The following is an 18449-nucleotide window of genomic DNA, read 5'->3' on the forward strand; positions in this document are numbered from 1 at the left end:
AGGCACATTTGCTGCTGCAGGTTCATTAACGAGGCCTGCGGGAATGAGGATTGGCTTGTCCACCGTGTTCACTGGACGGTAGGAGAAAAGAAAAGTCAGAAAAGGGAGAGCGATGTTCAGGTTCATGCTCAACTGTGGCTACTTCCCTGAACTCAAGAGGCCACCAGCTCCTAGCTGCCTTGGCCATTGCTGGGGTGGGGTGGGGTGGGTGGAGTGAAGGAGTGGGAAAGGGAGGGGTGGGGGTACTGGTGATTCTAAGGATTCCCTTTGCTCCTTTTTTTTTTTTTTTTTTCTCTGTAACTGATACTGGCCCATTTGCTGTGCTGCTGGGTCAGTCTTGGACATTTTTCTCCAGACGACGACCCCACGATATTCTTTTTAAGCAGGACAGGCAGTTTGCCCAGGATTCTGTCAGCTCAAGCATGAGACCTAAGGCATATGCCCTGCCTGCCTGCTCAGACAGGGAACACTTAAGAATCCCTGACTGCATGCCTGTAATCCCAGTACTTTTGGGAGGGAGGCCAAGGTGGCAGGATCGCTTAAGCCCAGGAATTCGAGACCAGCCCGGGCAACAAAGTGAGACCCTGTCTCTAAAAAAAAGAAAAAGAATTCCTGACTGCCTGACTATGGAAAAGTCAGGAAACAGGAACGGGGAGCCCCCAGACTCGGCCATCTTTCCTCCATCCCTGCTCTCACTCTCGGTTCTAACTTTTCTTGGTTCTATCCTCTGCCTCTAGGCAGCCATCCTGACTTAGGTGTGGACAAAGAGACCCCTGGGTCTGTGGGACATGTGGTGGCCCACAGCAGCCCCCCACACAGTGTGTCTTCAGAGTCCCTTGCCCCGGAACCTGTTGTCCTCTCTTCCTGTCCTCCAAGGTGGCTTGAATTCTCAGCCAGCATTCCTGTTTGTTGGGCAAACAGACAGTGAAAACGGTCCAGTGCCAGGAGGCTTGGAGCCTGGCACCCGGCCAGGGGCCTGGCAGCCGCATCCCAGGGATGGGAGGAAAGAATATCCATTTGGGAATTATTTAGGGTCCACCCGCTTCTCTCCCTGCATCAACAGAAGGCGGGCACAGGCAAGGGCAAAGGCAAAGAAAGACGGCGAATTGGGGATCGTTGTGATCTGCAACTTGTCAGGAGATCAGGAGTCCTGGCAAGAGGTTACTTGGGGAAGCTGGATGATGTTATCGACCAAATTGGGGTTTGGGGATTATCTGTGGATTTCATTTATCTGTGTTTTCCCTGGTCTCTCTTGTTGTAGGTAATTAAGAGCTGATTGCTAGTAATTAAGAGTTGTTGAGAGAGGCAGCAGGATCCAAAAAGGAGAGTCACACGTTTTGTCTTCCTTTGGACAGACTCCTGACCTCCTCCCCTCCTCCCTCTGCCTGCCCCTCCCATGCGTGTGCCTTCTGCAGGGACGCTGGCCCCTGGAGAGCAAGTCGCAGCTTGTCAACTGGATTATTTATATGTCGGCTCCGCTCTGGCTTACTTTCCTCCTGTTATTCCCAAGCCTTGAGTAAAGCCTTGTGTAGTAGGTTTAAGTTCCACTCTCCTGACACTCAGGTGTGCTAAGATGTAGCTTTTCTTTATTTCTCCCCAACTGCAGCTTTAACTGGGCTCTTGAGCCCCCGTTTCTGCTGATGGTCGACAACTTAAACTTGCCAAGTCAAGGTAACAGTCACTTCTGGTTTAAATCATGGTCACTTTTAGGCAAATGCTGTCTCTTCAGGATTCTCCCTCACTCATTCTTCCCAGGCGTGAGCTGCAGCCCTGGGAGTAGGGGTGGGGGAGGGTAAAGCAGGGAGCGGGGAGGAGAGGCTGGTCCTACACTGTCCTAGTATTGTGCGAGGGACATGTGTCCGCATGCTGCTCTCTGCATCCTGGCCCTACCCACTGGACTGACTGGACTTGGACAAGGTGTGCCTGTCCCTCTTGGACTTGAACATGGAACCTGATGTTGCGGCTGGCTACGGCCTCTAGTCCAGCGGCCTTGCATGTTACTCTGCTACATGCCCCAGGCCGGCGTCCTTTGGTGCCGTGGTGGCTTGAGTGCCCTTTGCTGCTCTCTCTTGTGCTGGGGTGTGAGGACCTGGGTCACCCTTGCAATCGCTGCTGAGACACTGCATTTAGTCACAGCCACTTTACCGCCGCAGCACCGGATTAAACATGGACCTTCTCTGCGCAATGTGCAGGCTTCCCTTGCTGCTGGCTGCCGTGGCGTGAGACTCCGTCCCCTCTCCTCCCTGTGCCTATCAACCTCTCTGGGGTTTTCATGCCTCTCCCGTCCCTGTGCCAGAAGAGCCCCAGGCTTGTTACAGGGCTCCCGTGGGCACGTAGACCCTTCCACCAGCCAGCCATCCTCTCTAACCGTGATTCCCTCTTCCTGTGGCAGAAAAACTGCTCTCATAATCCCACCTCCATTCTTTATATTATGGTGTAAGATCAACGTTCCAAGTCCAAGGCATCTAAAAAGTTAAGTTCAGAATTCCAAAGCACCTTCTTTGTTCGCATTTGGAAGCCTATGGCTCCCGAGAGCAGCCAGTCTGTGATACACACAGAAGTCTTCCTGGTACCTTAAAAACCTTTTCCCTTCCCCTTCTCCTTCCCCTTCCCCTCCCCTCCCTTCCCCTCCCCTCCCCTTCCCTTCCCTTCTTTCCCAGATGGACTCTCATTCTGCCGCCCAGGCTGGAGTGCAGTGGTGCGATCTCGGCTCACTGCAACCTCTGCCTCCCATGTTCAAGCGATTCTCCTGCCTCAGCCTCCCGAGTAGCTGGGAATATAGGCACCTGCCACCACACCTGGCTAATTTTTGTATTTTTAGTAGAGATGGGGTTTCACCATGTTGGCCAGGCTGGTCTCGAACTTCTGACTTCAGATGATCTGCCCGCTTTGGCCTCCCAAAGTGCTGGGATTGCAGGTGTGAGCCACTGAACCTGGCCCCTTTCTCTTAGTAGACTAATATGTATTGAGCACTTCCAATGTGTCTGGCACTTTGCATGGGTTATCATGTTTAATCCTCACAAGTGCCCTGTTAGGATTTCCATTTTTCATATGAGGAAACTGAGGCAAAGGGGGTTAAAGAAATTGCTGGATAATTTGCCTCTGGTGCCTTGGCTCACTTCCTTGAGGTCTCACCTCTGCTGCTTCCAACTGGGCCTTGGTGGACCATTCCATGAGGGCTTTGACTCAACTCACACTGACAGCATCTCACCCAAAGTGAGTACCAGTCATCTCTGCCTTTCATTTTCTGCCTCAGGGCTTCTCTGCTACTGCAGACACAGGAAGGGGGATATCCTTGTCAGGCAGCACTCACATCCTGGAAAGGAGGCTTGCTCACTCATAGGTCTGCCAGTTGATGCTGGCTGTCCTCGAAGCCCTTAGCTGGGGCTGTTGGTCACATATTTACATACGACCTCTCTGTGTGGTTTGGGCTTTCTCACAGCATGGCGACCAGGTTCCAAAGGTCAGTGTCCTGAAAGAGATCTCCTGGGCACCAAGCAGAAGCTGTTTGCATATTGTGACTTAGCATCGCAAACCACATAGCATCACTTCTACCATATTCTATTGGTTGGAAGGGTCACTAACCCACCCAGGTTCAAAGGGGAGAGGAAAAAGACACCACCTCTTGACAGGAATAAGGAGATCCTGGAAGAACATATAGGACCAGAAATATTACTGTGGCCGTAATTGAGAAATACAGTGTATCACAACAGAGGTGTCTGGAGACAGAGTGGAAAAGACATGGCTTAAACATATTAAATACTTGAATTTGAGGCCAGGTGTGGTGGCTTATGCCTGTAATCCCAGCATTTTGGAAGGCCTAGGAGGGTAGATGGCTTGAGACCAGGAGTTTGAGACCAGCCCGGGCAATGTGGCAAAACCCCATCTCTATGAAAAATATGAAAAATTAGCTGGGCATCGTGTCAAGTACCTATAGTCCCAGCTACTCAGGAGGCTGAGGTGGGAGGATCACTTGAGCCATGGAGGTTGAGGCTGCAGTGAGCTGTGATCATGCCACTGCACTCCAGCCTGGGTGACAGAGTGACCCTGTCTCAAAAAGAAAAAAAAAAAAGTAAAATAAATAAATAAAACTTGAATTCGGCTGGGTGCAGTGGCTCACGCCTGTAATCCCAGCACTTTGGGGGGCCGAGGTGGGAGGATCACTTGAGCTCAGGATTTTGAGACCAGCCTGGGCAACAAAAAATTGTTGCCCGTCTCTACAAAAAAATTATAAAATTAGTCAGGCATGGTGGTGCACACCTGTAGTCCCAGCTACTCAGGAGGCTGAGATGGGAAGATAGCTTGAGTCAAGGAAGTGAAGGCTGCAGTGAGCCATGATCGTGCCACTGCACTCCAGTCTGGGTGACAGACTGAGACTCTTTCTCAAAAAAAGAAAAGAAAAGAAAAGCCCTCGAATTCCAGGGAACCAGCCCAAGGAACATCCAGTGCTTCTTTGGGTTCAGACACAATATAGGGGCTGCCCAGCCACCTTGATATGAGAGCCACCAAGAGGATAGTTACCCCATGTCCTGCAACCCAGGAAATGCTACTTCAGGGTTAGTCTTTGCCATAATTCAGGGATGACTAAGCCGGTAGAGTCTCTCTCACAGGTTTCCTGGAGGGCAGGCTTTCGGAGGTTCTGCAATGGGAATGCACCTTCCCTGCAAGTCCATGGCTCTTGGTGGAGACCAAGGCAGATTGTTCCACCCCAGTGGCTGCGTGTTCTGACACAGGTAAGCAGGGGCTTCTGGAAGCACATGGGAGAGGCACCTACCCCAACAGGGCCTTTTCTAGAGGAGGTGACATCTAAGCAGGATGGTGAATGACGAGTAGGAGTTGACCAGAATAGGAGGGGGTAGTGAGGAGGCTGGAGCATGAGGGAAGTGGTGAGGGGAAGGGAGAGAAGGATGGATTGAGTGCTGGGACCACATTTGTCAGGCCTGCCAGGGAACTGGGATTGATGGTTTGATTGTTTTTCCCTTCCCTTTGTCCAGAACATCAGAAAATGCCTAGATTTTGGTGTGTAGGGGTGGGTGGGTAGGGGGCTAAGAATATATACCAGGTGGCTGTGGGAAGAGAGAGGTGGGTGGGTGAAGGAGAAGAGGGAAAAGGAGGACAAAGAAGGGAAAAGAGGAGGGAGAGAGGAAGGGGGAAACAGAAAGGAGGAGAAAGAGAAGAAGAAGGGGGGAAGACAAAAAAGAAAAAGAGGAAGGCCGGCGCGGTGGCTCATGCCTGTAATCCCAGCACTTTGGGAAGCCGAGGTGGGTGGATCACCTGAGGTCAGGAGTTCGAGACCAGCCTGGCTGACATGGTGAAACCTTGTCTCTACTAAAAATACAGAAAATTAGCCAGGTGCAGTGGGGAGTGCCTGTAATCCCAGCTCCTTGGGAGGCTGAGGTGGGAGAATCACTTGAACCTGGGAGGCGGAGGCTGCAGTGAGCAGAGATTGTGCCACAACACTCCAGCCTGGGCAAGAGAGTCACACCCTGTCTAAAAAAAAAAAAAAAAAAAAAACAAAAAAAAAAAAAAAAAAAGAGGAAGAACAGAAGGAGAAAGAGGGAAAGAGGGGAGGAGGAAAAGCAAGAGGAGAAGGAGAAAGTGGAGCAGGAGTGGAGCAGGAGGAGACAGGTAAAAGAAGAGGCTTCTAGGACAAAGGACTTTTTCATAATGTGGCCTTGAGCCAGTTTGGGCACCTTGACCAATCTGAGAGCCTTTGCTTTGGGAACCTTCCCTTGCCTGTTTATGTCCTGTAATTGCTCATTCATTCATCCATTCCATCCGTAGGCACTTACTGTTTGCCCTCTACTTCCTTATATGTTAACTTAACGTTTTCTTTGCATGTTTTTTCAGTTTAACAAATAGATATTGGGATACATCTTAACAAATACAAGTGAATCTACTGGCCAATGGAACAGCGTATTTGAGATCTGCAGTCCATTGTGTTCACCGCCACATTTTTCTTCCCTCCCTCCTTCCATCAGTCCACCCACTCTCACTTAGCGAGTTTTGGCTTGAGAGCTTACTCCATGCCAGGAATAGGACATGGTAGTTCATGCTCTCAGTATCAGCTAGGATTAGCTTTGGCTAAAAGTAACCAAAAACACCCACATGATATTGGTATGTCCAAGATAGCATTCACTTTCTCCCTTGTGTTCAGAAGGTCCGGATTTAGGCAGTGCCAGGAAGCTCTGGCATTGTACAGGGGTAGGGACACGGGCTCCTTGTTGCCTGCCAGGTACGGCTTCTATCATGGTTCAAAACCATGTCTCAGCTAGGTGCAGTGGCTCATACCTGTAATCCCAGCAGTTTGGGAGGCCAAGGTGGGGGGATGGTTTGAGCCCAGGGGTTTGAGACCAGCCTGGGCAACATTAGCGAGTGAACCCGTCTCTTAAAAAAAAAAAGAATTAGCCAGGTGCGATGGCACATGCCTGTGGTCCAAGCTACTAGGGAGGCTGAGGTAGGAGGATCTTTTGAGCCCAGGAGGTCGAGGATACAGTGAACCACGGTCACACCACTGCATTACAGCCTGGATGACAGAGCAGGAGCCTGTCTCAAACAACAACAAATAAAATACCATATCTAGACTTTCTTTGACAGTCCTCCCAACCAGGTGGAGCCTAATTTGCCTCTGAATATGGACCAGACATTTCCAATTAATTGAATGAACCAGAGGTGACGCTGTGAGGCCAGGTTGGAAAAGGTGATACGGCTTTCACCTCTTTCTCTCTCTCTCTCTCCCATCTCCCTCTCTCCCTCCCTCCCACATGTCTTTGAAGCACTGAGCTGCCATTGAGGAATTTGGCTACCCTGAAGCTGCCATGTTGGAGAGAGATGCCCAAGGTATCCCAGATATTCTATTCTCCTCAATCCACTCCCCACCCCTGCCAGTCTTTGCAGCCCAGCCGCCAGATATGTGACTCTGCCCCGACACACATTTCTGCCCCTTCTGGAGCCTGCTAAACCCACCACCCGACTTGGAGACAGCCTTCTTTTTTTTTTTTCTTTTGAGATGGAGTCTGGCTCTGTCGCCCAGGCTGGAGTGCAGTGGCACAATCTCGGCTCACTACAAGCTCCGCCTCCTGGGTTCACGCCATTCTCCTGCCTCAGCCTCCCGAGTAGCTGGGACTACAGGCGCCCGCCACCATGCCCAGCTAATTTTTTTTTGTATTTTTAGTAGAGACTGGGTTTCACTGTGTTAGCCAGGATGGTCTCGATCTCCTGACCTTGTGATCCTCCTGCCTCAGCCTCCCAAAGTGCTGGGATTACAGGCATGAGCCACCGCTCCCCTCCAGAGACAGCCTTCTTGAGGGCAGAGGTCTCCCTAGAGCCTGCAGTGGGGCCCTCTGGGGTCCTGAGGACACTGACATGCCTGCTGCCTGGGTTGGCAACTGCTCATCATCTTTGCACTATCTTCTTACTCACAGCCCCCAGGTGACTCAGAACGTGTGGTTGACGTGGAGTCACTCAATTTCCTGCCTTGCCTCTCCTCTGGCCTCCCGGCTTGCAACCAAGTCTTCCTATTTGGGGGGTTGAGGGTGCTGTGGCTTCACACTGGCTTTCTCAGCTCCTCCCTCTCCTTCAGGGACTAGGTTGGGGGATCAGGGGAGGAGGAACAGTGGCCCACATCCCTTCCAGTGCAGTGGGAATGGCACTAGATTGGAGATCTAGGCTGTCATCCAGGCTCTGCCACTAACTGGCCCCTGAGACTTGGTAAATCCCTTTACCCCTGGTCACAGTTGTCTTATCTACAAAGCTTTCATAGATTGAGACTTTGTAGTGCTCTAGTACAGTCATGTGTCACTTAACGAAAGGGATATGTTCTGAGAAATGTGTGGTTAGGGGATTTCGTCATTGTACGAACATCATAGCATATATTTCTACCAGCCTATGTGGTATAGCCTACTACACACCTAGACTACTTGGTATAGCCCATTGTTCCTATGCTATAAACCTGTACAGCACGTACTGTACTGAATACTGCAGGTAATTGTTATACAGTGGTATTTGTGTATCTAAACATAGAAAAGGTACAGTAAAAATACAGTATTATAATATTACAGGACCACTGTTGTATATACAATCTGTTGTTGACTGGTATGTAATTATGTGGTGCATGCTTGTGTTTACTGAGTGTCCACACTATCCTGGGGCTAGGCTTTTTGGAGGATCCAAAATAAATTGTATCATTTAGTGATCTTTTCCATTGTGAACCCAACCCAATTCAATATTAGCAAAAGGGGGAATTGATTGGTTTATGTTACTGAATGGTCCAGTGGTAACCTACTTGAGGTATGGCTTGATCTAGGGCTTAAATGATGCCACCAGCACCCATTATCTGCTGTTTCCTGAGGATGGGTTTCATGATTACACACAGTAGTGGTTCCCCCAACCCCATCCAAATTCCTGGAACTTCCAGCCCCCGTTCCTGTCGCCTGCCCACCCAGTTATAGCTGCTCTGCTCTAGACCTCGCATGTTCTACAACCAAACCCAGCCCCGAAGAGAGATCCTGTGTTCCAGCATTCCCATCAAGAATCCTGATATTTACTCTGATTGGACCAATTTGGTCGTGTGTATCTTCCCTTTTGAATTAAGCCAATCTTGTTGATCCCTAGAGCTGGGTGTGCAGCCAATTCCAGCTCCCCAAACTGCCTGGCTGGGAGAGGGAGGAAATAGATACTGGCCATGTGTGTGTGTGTGTGTGTGTGTGTGTTAGGATGGGGGTGGCTTATTCTCAAAGATCTTACTCAGAAAGGAGACTGAGGCAGGAGAATCACTTGAGTCCAGGAGGTCAAGGCTGCCATGAGGCGTGAATGTGCCACTACACTCCAGCCTGGTCAACAGAGAGAGACATTGTCTCCAAAAAAAAAAAAAAAAAAAAAAAAAAGCAAATTTATGATTTACACTCAGGATGCAAGAAGCATGACTTGAATGATCCTTTCTTATGAAATTTGACAAAGGAAAAGCTCCATATGAGTTTAAGGGACAGGGAGGGCTTCTTGCAGAGGCAAGACTTGGATGCTGAGGAGAATTTAGGCAGAAAGGAGCCTGGGGTTGGGGTAGACAAGGACCTTTACATGTGTGATCTGCAACCCTGCAGCTTCTCCCAGTCCTGGCACTATATCGACTGCAGTTTGAATAGCTTGTAACTGTGGAAGCAAAAGAGAAACCCTGCAGTGGTCTTATGTTCTGAATTGCATACCCTGACAATTCATATGTTGAAGTCCTAACCCCTCAGTGCCCCAAGATGTGACAGTATTTGGAAACGGGGTCTTTAAAGTGGTAATTAAGTTAAAATGAGGTCATATGGGTAAGCCCTAATCCAATATGGCTGGTGTCTTTATAAAGAGGAAATTAGGACACAGACACACACAGAGGGAAGACTGTGAAGATACAGCCAGAAGACAGCCATCTACAAGCCAAAGAGCGAGGCCTCAGAAGGAACCAACCCTGCTGGCACCTTGATCTCAGACTTCCAGGCTCCAGAACTGTGAGAAGATAAAATTCCGTTGTTTAAGCCCCCAAGTGCATGATACTTTGTTACAGGCAAAGCCCTAGGAAGCTGGTTTTCGAAAGTGACCATGAACCCCACCTTTCTTTACCCCTTCCTAGAAGGCTGGCTCTGCTCCTCACACAGACTGGCTATGCTCCCAGCAGGATGCCATGGTAGGGGGTCTCTCCTACCCGCCACCCTGACCCCCCACGTTATCCCATAGCTGACACCTTAACTGCAGGGGCTTCACCAGCAAAGCCCTCTTAGATACTGAAAAGTCATCCTCATCCTGAAGTTCCTTTTGGTCACTTGCTTCCAACTGTCTCTAAGAATTAAACCCTTGCCATCTTTTCACAGTGTATACTTTGGTGGAAGATAAAGCCAGATTCAGTTGTTTTTCTTGAAATAGGAGATGGAATTTTCCCCAATGTAAAAATAATGGTGCCCAGTTCTTGTGGGAGGTGGACAGGGCTGGCGCTGGCGCTGGCACTGCAGGTCTTCCTTTCCCTGAGAAATAGCCCCACAATGGCCTCATTTTCTAAAACTTGCAACTCAGCGAGTACTTAGCCTTTAGCAAGAAGCATCCTCTCTGCTCAAGTTGAAAAGAGAGTGATCCATTTGTCAATGTAGGCAAGCCCTCAAGTAGTGGAAATTGAAGAGTTCCGCCAGTGCCTGTCCACCGGCCTTGGGGTTCAGGCATATTGCCTCAACGGACTCGTGGTCAGAGACAGAGATGTACAAGTGGACTTTAGCTTTTCCTACACCTGATGGGGACGTTGAATAAAAAAGTAGGATATTGGGGTGGGGAAGGTAGATGGTGTTGGCAAGTAGCAAGTTTGGAGGGGGAGGGGAGGAACCCTGAGAAGCCAGGGGCAGTTGAAGGGGACTGGGGACAGGCAGGGAAAGGCATGGAGGGAAGGGAAGCATTTTTCTCATTGGCCACAGACAAGGTGATCTGAAGATCCTGGTTGTGAGCAGGTTTATTTTATTTTTTTTGAGATGGAGTTTTGCTCTGTCGCCCAGGCTGGAGTGAGTGGGCATGATCACGGCTCACTGCAACCTCCGCCTCCTGGGTTCAAGCAATTCTCCTGCCTCAGCCTCCCGAGTAGCTGGGACTACAGGCACATGCAACCACATCTAGCTAGTTTTCGTATTTTTAGTAGAGACAGCGTTTCACCATGTTGGCCAGGCTGGTCTCGAACTCCTGACCTCAGGTGATTCCCCTGCCTTGGTCTCCCAAAGTGCTGGGATTACAGGCCAGAGCCACCGCGCCCAGTGAGCAGGTCTTAATAGACTTGACCCTCATATAACAAACCCTGCTGCCCTCCCCACAAGATCTCAGAGCAGGCTTCAAGCCGACATCTCTTGCCTTAAAATAACAGAGGAGGCCCAGGCTGCCTTTTGCCCTCATCCTAGGAGAAGGATCTCTAAGAACTAATTTTTTAACGGGGTGATAAAAGGCAAAAAAATCAGCCTATTAGGGGGGTGGGGTGGGGGAGGAAAAGGGCAGTGAGAGCTTATGGGTAGTGGGGTGATTGTGAGTTGGTCTCTTTACGATGGGAACCGGAAAGATAATCTTTCTGGAGCATTGAGAGCTCCAGTTAGAATCTTCCTTCCCTGACAAGGGGTTTCCTTCCATTGTTGTGCGGTCTTGAGGCCCCCTTCCTTAGCTCTCGGGGGCAGGCAGTAACAGTGGAGGATATGTACCAAGGGTTGAAGAATTGGAGGGGCTGAGCTGGAGATCTGGAGGAGGAGCTCTGGGCTTCACAGCCATCATGGGGGCAGGGGAGGCTGCAGGGCCTCTGAGAGGCATCTTTGAGATTTGGGGGCTCCTACCCTTCCTAGCCCCTGCCCACTCCCACTCCCCAGTGTCTCTGCACATTTTCAAAGAGCTCATTCAGACCCCGCTGCTCCTCCCTCCCTTCTCCTTTCTCCCTTCCCCTTCCCCTCCACCTCCTTTCCTCCCACCTCCCCCCTCTCCTGGTCCTGCCACTTCCTTGTTTACCCTACAGTCTGATGAGGGGAGAGAGCTGCCTGTCTCAGGAATAAGTTTCCTGGTAAATTAGCTGCAGGGATTGAAATCCATTTTGATTCTGCCCATTATTAAGTATTGTTATTTCTGCTGTTCATTACCAGCTTGTTTCCTTGATCAACTCTTGGGAACAAAGGCTCTTCAAAGTATTTCCCACCGGGGAGCCTGTGTGGCCACCACCACTGTGCCCCATTCTAAAGTAACCCGCACCGACCACCCCACCATGTGGAGCTCTTCAGGGCCCAAGCAAGGAGCAAGGTCTTTTCCTTGCTGGCTTGGGAAAAGGCACGGGGCAGGCCAGATGAGGCCAGGCTGGGGGCCTCCCACCCTCCACCTCAGTGCGCCCTCCCAAGGCTGCCACCCTGTCTAGAGAAGCCACACTAGGAAACCCATTCTTACTGTTTTTTTTTTTTTTTTTGGGTGGGGGGCGGAATGAGAAAATAACTTTATTTCATTGTGGGGAGTGGGCACACATCCAACCTCAGAACTTCTGGAACTGCTTCTTGGTGCCCAGAGGTCTTAGTGACCTTGAGCCCATTGAACGCACTGTCTTGCTCAGGGGCCAGCACTCGCCCACTGTGATGATGTCGCTGATCTGGATGTCCCTGAAGCAGGGGGACAGGTGTACGGACATGTTCTTGTGGCGCTTTTCGAAGTGGTTGTACTGCAGATGTAGTGGAGATAGTCTCAGCAGATGACAGTGGTCCTCTGCATCTTCATCTTGGTCACCATGCCAGAGAGGATCCGCCCTCGAATGGAGGCGTTACCAGTGAAGGGGCATTTCTTGTCAATGTAGTTGCCCTCAATCGCCTCTTAGGGTGTCTTGAAGCTCAGACTGATGTTCTGTAGTACTGCAGGAGCTTCTCCATGCCAGTTTCTCCCAGCAGGACCTTCTTGTTTTGAAAGATGGTCGCTGCTTTTGGTAGGCTCACTCCGTCTGTAATTCATACTCAGTTCTAAGCCTGGGGTTATTTCAGTTTATATGCTCTAGAAGACCTCCCAGGGCCTGCAGAATTCATCCTCTAAACCAGAATCACCCGTCTCACACCCCGGACACCTTTCAGTGAGGATCATTCTCCAAGAACCAAGGTCACCCACCCAGGATTCACTCCTTATGTAATGCATAAGGATTCAGAATTAAATACCAAAACCTCAGGCTCCTTGGATTTGCCCTTAGGAGTCAGTTTCCACAGGATTAACCCTTAAGACCGGAGAACTCCAAAAACAGCTTCTTAAACGTGGATTTTAAAAAGGTAACTCTTAAAATGCTGGAGCCTCCACTAAAGTGCGGAGCCCCCAGGATTTAGGAAGCACTCATCTAGATACACACAAAAGCATGCACCCTCCGCCCCGGTTAATCCCTAGGAAATCACCGACACCCAGAATTAACCCCCGAACTTGAGCCCTGGACCCTGCCCTCCCAGACATGCCCCTGAACCCCGGGGCAGACCCCGCAGGCTGGGCTCCAGCCCCGAGTCTGCACTTGAATCCCATTCTTACTTTTAATGTTGTACTTGAAAAACAGTTAAGCTATAAGCACAGTGAAGTCCACCAATCTTAAGTGTACAAGTCTATGACTCTTTACATATGTGTAGACCTACGGTCACCCAAGTTGACATAGAGACATAGAGACTATTTCTAGCACCTGCTCCAGAAGCTCCCTTCTGTCCCCTCCCACTTTCTATCCCCCCAAAGGTAACCATTATTTTGACTTGTAACAACATAGACTTGATTTGTCTGGTTTTTTTGGAGACAGGGTCACCTGGGCTGGAGTGCAGTGGTGTGGTGGTGCAATCACAATTCACTGCAGCCTCGACTTTCTGGGCTTAAGCCAACCTTCTGCCTCACTCTCATGAGTAGCTAGGACTACAGGCTCGTGCCACCATGCCTGGCTAATTTTTTGTTTTTTATAGAGACACGGTCTCACTATGTTGCCCAAGCTGGTCTCAAACTCCTGGGCTCAAGTAATCCTTCCATCTTGGCCTCCCAAAGTGCTGGGATTATAGGCATGAGCCATTGCACCCAGCTGATCTTTCTGTTTTTGAACTTCAAATAAATAGAATCATACAACACATATTCTTGTGCATTTGGTTTCTTTTGCTCAATATTGTCTGGGATATTCATCCATGTTGTTATATGTAGCAGTAATTTGTTCTTTTTCAGTGTTGTATAGTCTGTTATTGTATGAGTATATCATGATTAGTTTATTTGCTCTCCCATTGACAGGCATTTGAGTTGTTTCCAGTTTCAGGCTGTTGTGAATAAAGCTGCTACGTGCATTTGTGTGCAGGGCTTTTGGTGCACACAAGCACTTGTTTCTCTTGGCTATATATCTTGAAATACAATTGCTGGGTCATAGGATACTCAATAAAGCCATGCCTGATTTCTCAAAGAGCAAGCAAAAAGAGGGCAATGGTCTGAAAGATAAATGATGATATTTTAGTCATTATGTGGGAGGGGAGGTGCTTTTTACTTGTGTGTGTGGTAGGTGGTTACAAATATGGCCCCCGATGAGTTATGCCTCTTGATATCCACATCCATGGGTAGTCCCCTCTCATGTTGAGTTTAGCCTCATGACTTGCTTTGGCCAATGGAACATCAACAATGGCATGTAAAAGAAGAACATCAGCAAAAGCATGATGCAAGCATGATTTGATAAGCACTTGAGTGTTGAGGCTTGCCTACTGCTATAGTCTGAATGTTGGTGCCCCTCCAAAATTCATACGTTGAAACTGAATCCCCAATGTGATGGTATTAAGAGGTGGGGTATTTGGGAGGTGATTAGGTCACAAAGGTTCCACTCCCATAAATGGGATGAATGCTCCTATAAAAGAGGCTTGAGGGAGCCTGATTGTCCCTTCTGCCACGTGAGGACTCAGGGTAAAGGCACTATCTATGAAGCAGAGAGCCCTCACTAGACATGGAATTTGCCGATGTCTTGATCTTGGACTTCCCAGCCTCTAGAACTGTGACCACTAAGTTTCTGTTGTTTATAAATTACCCAGTCTAAGGGATTTTGTTATAGAAACCAGAACAGACTAAGACAGTACTACTGCTACCAACCAACGTGTCCTTTCAGGCATCACTTCCACTCTTTGAGCCCTCTTCTTTGTTGCAACCCATACATGGGGGCAATTATAGTGGTCCTGACTTCACAGAGCAGTTGTGAGACTGCTGAATAATGCTGGCGAAAGCTGTTTGAGCTGGGTAAAGCACTGTGCAAGTGGAAGGCAATGTGGTGCTGTTATCTACAGGAACTGCCATCGACATGAATTGTTTTACTTTGGGGCAATGGGTTTTGAGTTTTTCCAGGTTGTTTTGCTTTCTGGCCTCTCTTCTTAGCACTCCACATAAATTCAGAGTATTCAGGAACGACAGTGGTCTCTGGAAGCTTTCTCTCACTATCTCCATTTACAGGGGTTATTGTCTTTACACGAGGCTCGTGGCTTGTTTCAGGAAGAAACAGTTTGAGAGTTGGTCGCCTTCCCGGCTGAGACTGAATCATATTTGTTTGTACCACCAAAGCTGCTTTTACATTCAATTTCCTCATGTGTGGAACCAGCGGTGGGTTCTTAATTGACTGCCCAAGGGCAGGCTTCAGGAGGCTTTGTGATTATGTACAAAGTTCTGTGGAAGTGGGTGCATGCATGTGGACATACCCTATATGTGTCCACACTTGTATCTGTCTTGTTCTGTGAAGAGAGGCCTTGGGGGTCCATCAGATCATCACAAGTGGACTCTGGGAGACTAAAAACCTTCAGGATTAGGTCTTCAATGTGAGACTGGGATTTTACGACACCAGCAAGAAGCTCTTGGTGTTGAGAGCTATTGTTCCAAAAAGGAAAACGACCCAGTGTAGCTACTACAGCTAGACCCACAGCCATGCAGAAGTGTCAGCAGGTGTGCACAAAGCTATGTCCCTGTTGGAACGGATGTTCCTCCCTCCTGGTGGATCCAGGTGTGGGGGCTTCACACCAGGCTGGCGACATGTTTTGGTAAAAAGGTAGTTGCACTCCCATGTTATGTTGAAAAGTATAGACACTATAGAGGGAGGATTATTTTATTCCCTTTTCTCTTTCTCAAGACTCGATTTCCCCTCCCTTTTTAAGGTACAAATGCCAACCTCACATTAGAGGAAGGAGCGTTGAGCATTCAAAGTTAAACTGGGAATTTTGACTCAATGGACCTTGACAAACAGCTCCAATGGAACTCTTCCAACAATGGCTGCTCTTTTACTTTTTATTTTTATTTTTTAAAGTAATGCCAGTGATGGAAGGGGGCGTGTGAAATTAAACAAATGATTTCTCAGTAAATGCTTTGCTGAGAATTATCTATCAGGGACAACCCACACAATCTATAATAAAGAGGATAGATTTAGGGACCGAGTTCCTTGGCATACTTTGGAGTCCCTGCTCACAGTATGAGTCTGTAAGTGCAGAAACAGAACAGACTTATGCAGTGGCGTTGACTCTGGGTTGAATAAGATGAGGGAGATTGGGCTGATCAAGCACGCATAACTGATCCTGCAGGGAGATGCTGCTTGGTGATTGTTGTGGCAGAGAATGAATTTTATCCTGAGATGAATGGTGCTTCCCTATTCAGGGACTGTTCCACCTGGGGGTGGGGGCATTTGGAAATAGGGGTGCATTTTTGGTTGTCACAATGACTAGGGGGTGCGACTGGAATTTAGCAGGCAGGGGGCCAAGGACACTTAACATCCAACAATGCTGGGGGACTGTCCCACACAATGGGGATTTGTCCAGGCCCAAATATGAATAGTGCTCCCATTGACAAACAAGGCTCATCGCTGCAAAGAAAGTTCCAGGTGTCTTTTCTAAAGAACCAATTGGTTCATTAGAGACTAAGAATGGTTTTTCAAGGTGACCCGAGGGATTGGGGCAGGGATTACTTTGCTTAAGAGAGCTGGTGAACTTATCAAAATCCTGTGCATCCTGCAGCCCAACAAGGCTGGAGAGGCGATACCCGGGCACCTGCTTTAGGTCTGGCAGAGGCCACCTGGAGGGAGGTGTGGGGGTCAAATGGGAGGGCAGGGTTGTGTTGCTGGGCAGAGCAGCCAGTTACCACAAATGGAGAGTGAGAAACAGGGCCCACGGGTGGCAATGGTCCTCCCAAAGTGAGACAGCTGGAAAGTCAGAGGAGCGTGAATGCCCAAGACGGGGGATTTAGTATGGGGTACAATCAAGGGGTTGCCCCAGAGGGAAAAGGCAGAGGGACCTTTCTGGAGGCCAGGAGGGCCTTGACTAGACAGAAAAGGGGCCTGCTGCTGACTTTATTCTGTTCCAACCCCTGCTTCCTCATGGGAAGAACCTGGCCTCTGGCTCCGCTGGTACCCTGATGGGACTCAGGGCAGTGAGGAGGACTTGGCAAAGCCACAAGCACCTTCCATGATCCTGTCCCCTCCTGGCTGTGGGAGTTGCCTCTGGGAAGTGGGTCCTCAGTGCGTAGGAGGCACCAGGGCATCCCTAAAGCTGCACCATTTAGCCACCCCACAAAAGGAGAGGCAAGAGGGTGTTGCAAGCCCAGCCAACTGTCATTGTCTGCTTCCTGCTCATCCTGTGTCCCACAGCTCTGTGGCTGGGCCAGGCCAAGGGACTCTGAAAGCAAGTATTGAGGTCAGCCCTTAGCCAGCGTTTTGTCTTCTACTAATCTGTGGTTTGCAAGGCAAAGGTGGGAGATGACAGTGGCAGGGACAGATCTCAAGCACCTGCAGAGGGAGAGGGAGCTGACTTTCCACAGGGGCTGGGGGAGGGTACCTGGCCCAGCTGCTGACATTTTTACAAAACAAATAAGTGTCAGGCCGTGCTGGTGACCTCAGTGTGATGGAAAAAGATGGTCAGCGGCGTGTCTGCCGGAAATGGCATGTTTCTCAGCCCACCTGTTAGGAAGCAGAAAGGCAGATGTTGAGTCATATCATTCCAGCAAACAGTTATCAAGCGCCGACTACATGCATGCCTGGCATGGCCCCGTGCATTTGATGTGGGTTAGCACATTCAGTCCTCCCAGCCATCCCAGATGGAGGGCTCCAGTATGGTTTCCAGTTCAGAGATGAGGAAATTGAGGCAGAGGTGTTAGTTTCCCCACCCAAGGCTGGACAGCTAAGAAGTGGTGGGAAAGGGATGTGAATCCTGGCAGGCTGGCGCCAGAGTCTGTGGTGTGAGCACCAGCACCCAGGCTGGCTGCCAGGAGCCTCGAAACAGGTCCTGTGAAGGGGGATTTTTGTGTACTTGTGTGTGTGCGTCTGCCCACGCAATTGTGTTTTGGCCTGTGTTCCAGTTATCTATTGCTGCATAATGAATCACTCCAAAACGTAGTGACAAAAGACACAACTACCATGTTATTATTATCTCTCACTCTTCTGGGGGTTGACTGCTCTTAGCTAGTTTTTTTTTATTCTTTCTGTCTCTGTTTTTGTCTGTCTATATCTTTCTGTCTCTCTCCTCTCTCTCTCTCTCTGTCTCACGCAGTTGCCTCCAGACTATGTCTGGGGCTGAAGTCATATATTTTTTAAACTTTTATTTTTACTTTTAATTTTTTTTGAGAAAGAGTCTCGCTCTGTCACCCAGGTTGGAGTGCAATGGCGTGATCCCGGCTCACTGCAATCTCTGCCTCCTGGGTTCAAGCGATTCACCTACCTCAGCCTCCCAAGTAGCTGGGATTACAGACACCCACCACCACGCCCAGCCAATTTTTGTATTTTTAGTAGAGACAGGGTTTCGCCATGTTGGCCAGGTTGGTCTCGAACTCCCAGCCTCAAGTGATCCGCCTGCCTCGGCCTCCTAAAGTGGTGGGATTACAGGTTTAAGCAATTGCAACTGGCTTCTTTCTTTCTCTTTCTTTCTTTCTTTCTCTTTCTTTCTTTCTTTCTTTCTTTCTTTCTTTCTTTCTTTCTTTCTTTCTTTCTTTTT

This window comes from Piliocolobus tephrosceles, chromosome 12, assembly GCF_002776525.5.
Source record: "Piliocolobus tephrosceles isolate RC106 chromosome 12, ASM277652v3, whole genome shotgun sequence".
Taxonomy (NCBI): domain Eukaryota; kingdom Metazoa; phylum Chordata; class Mammalia; order Primates; family Cercopithecidae; genus Piliocolobus; species Piliocolobus tephrosceles.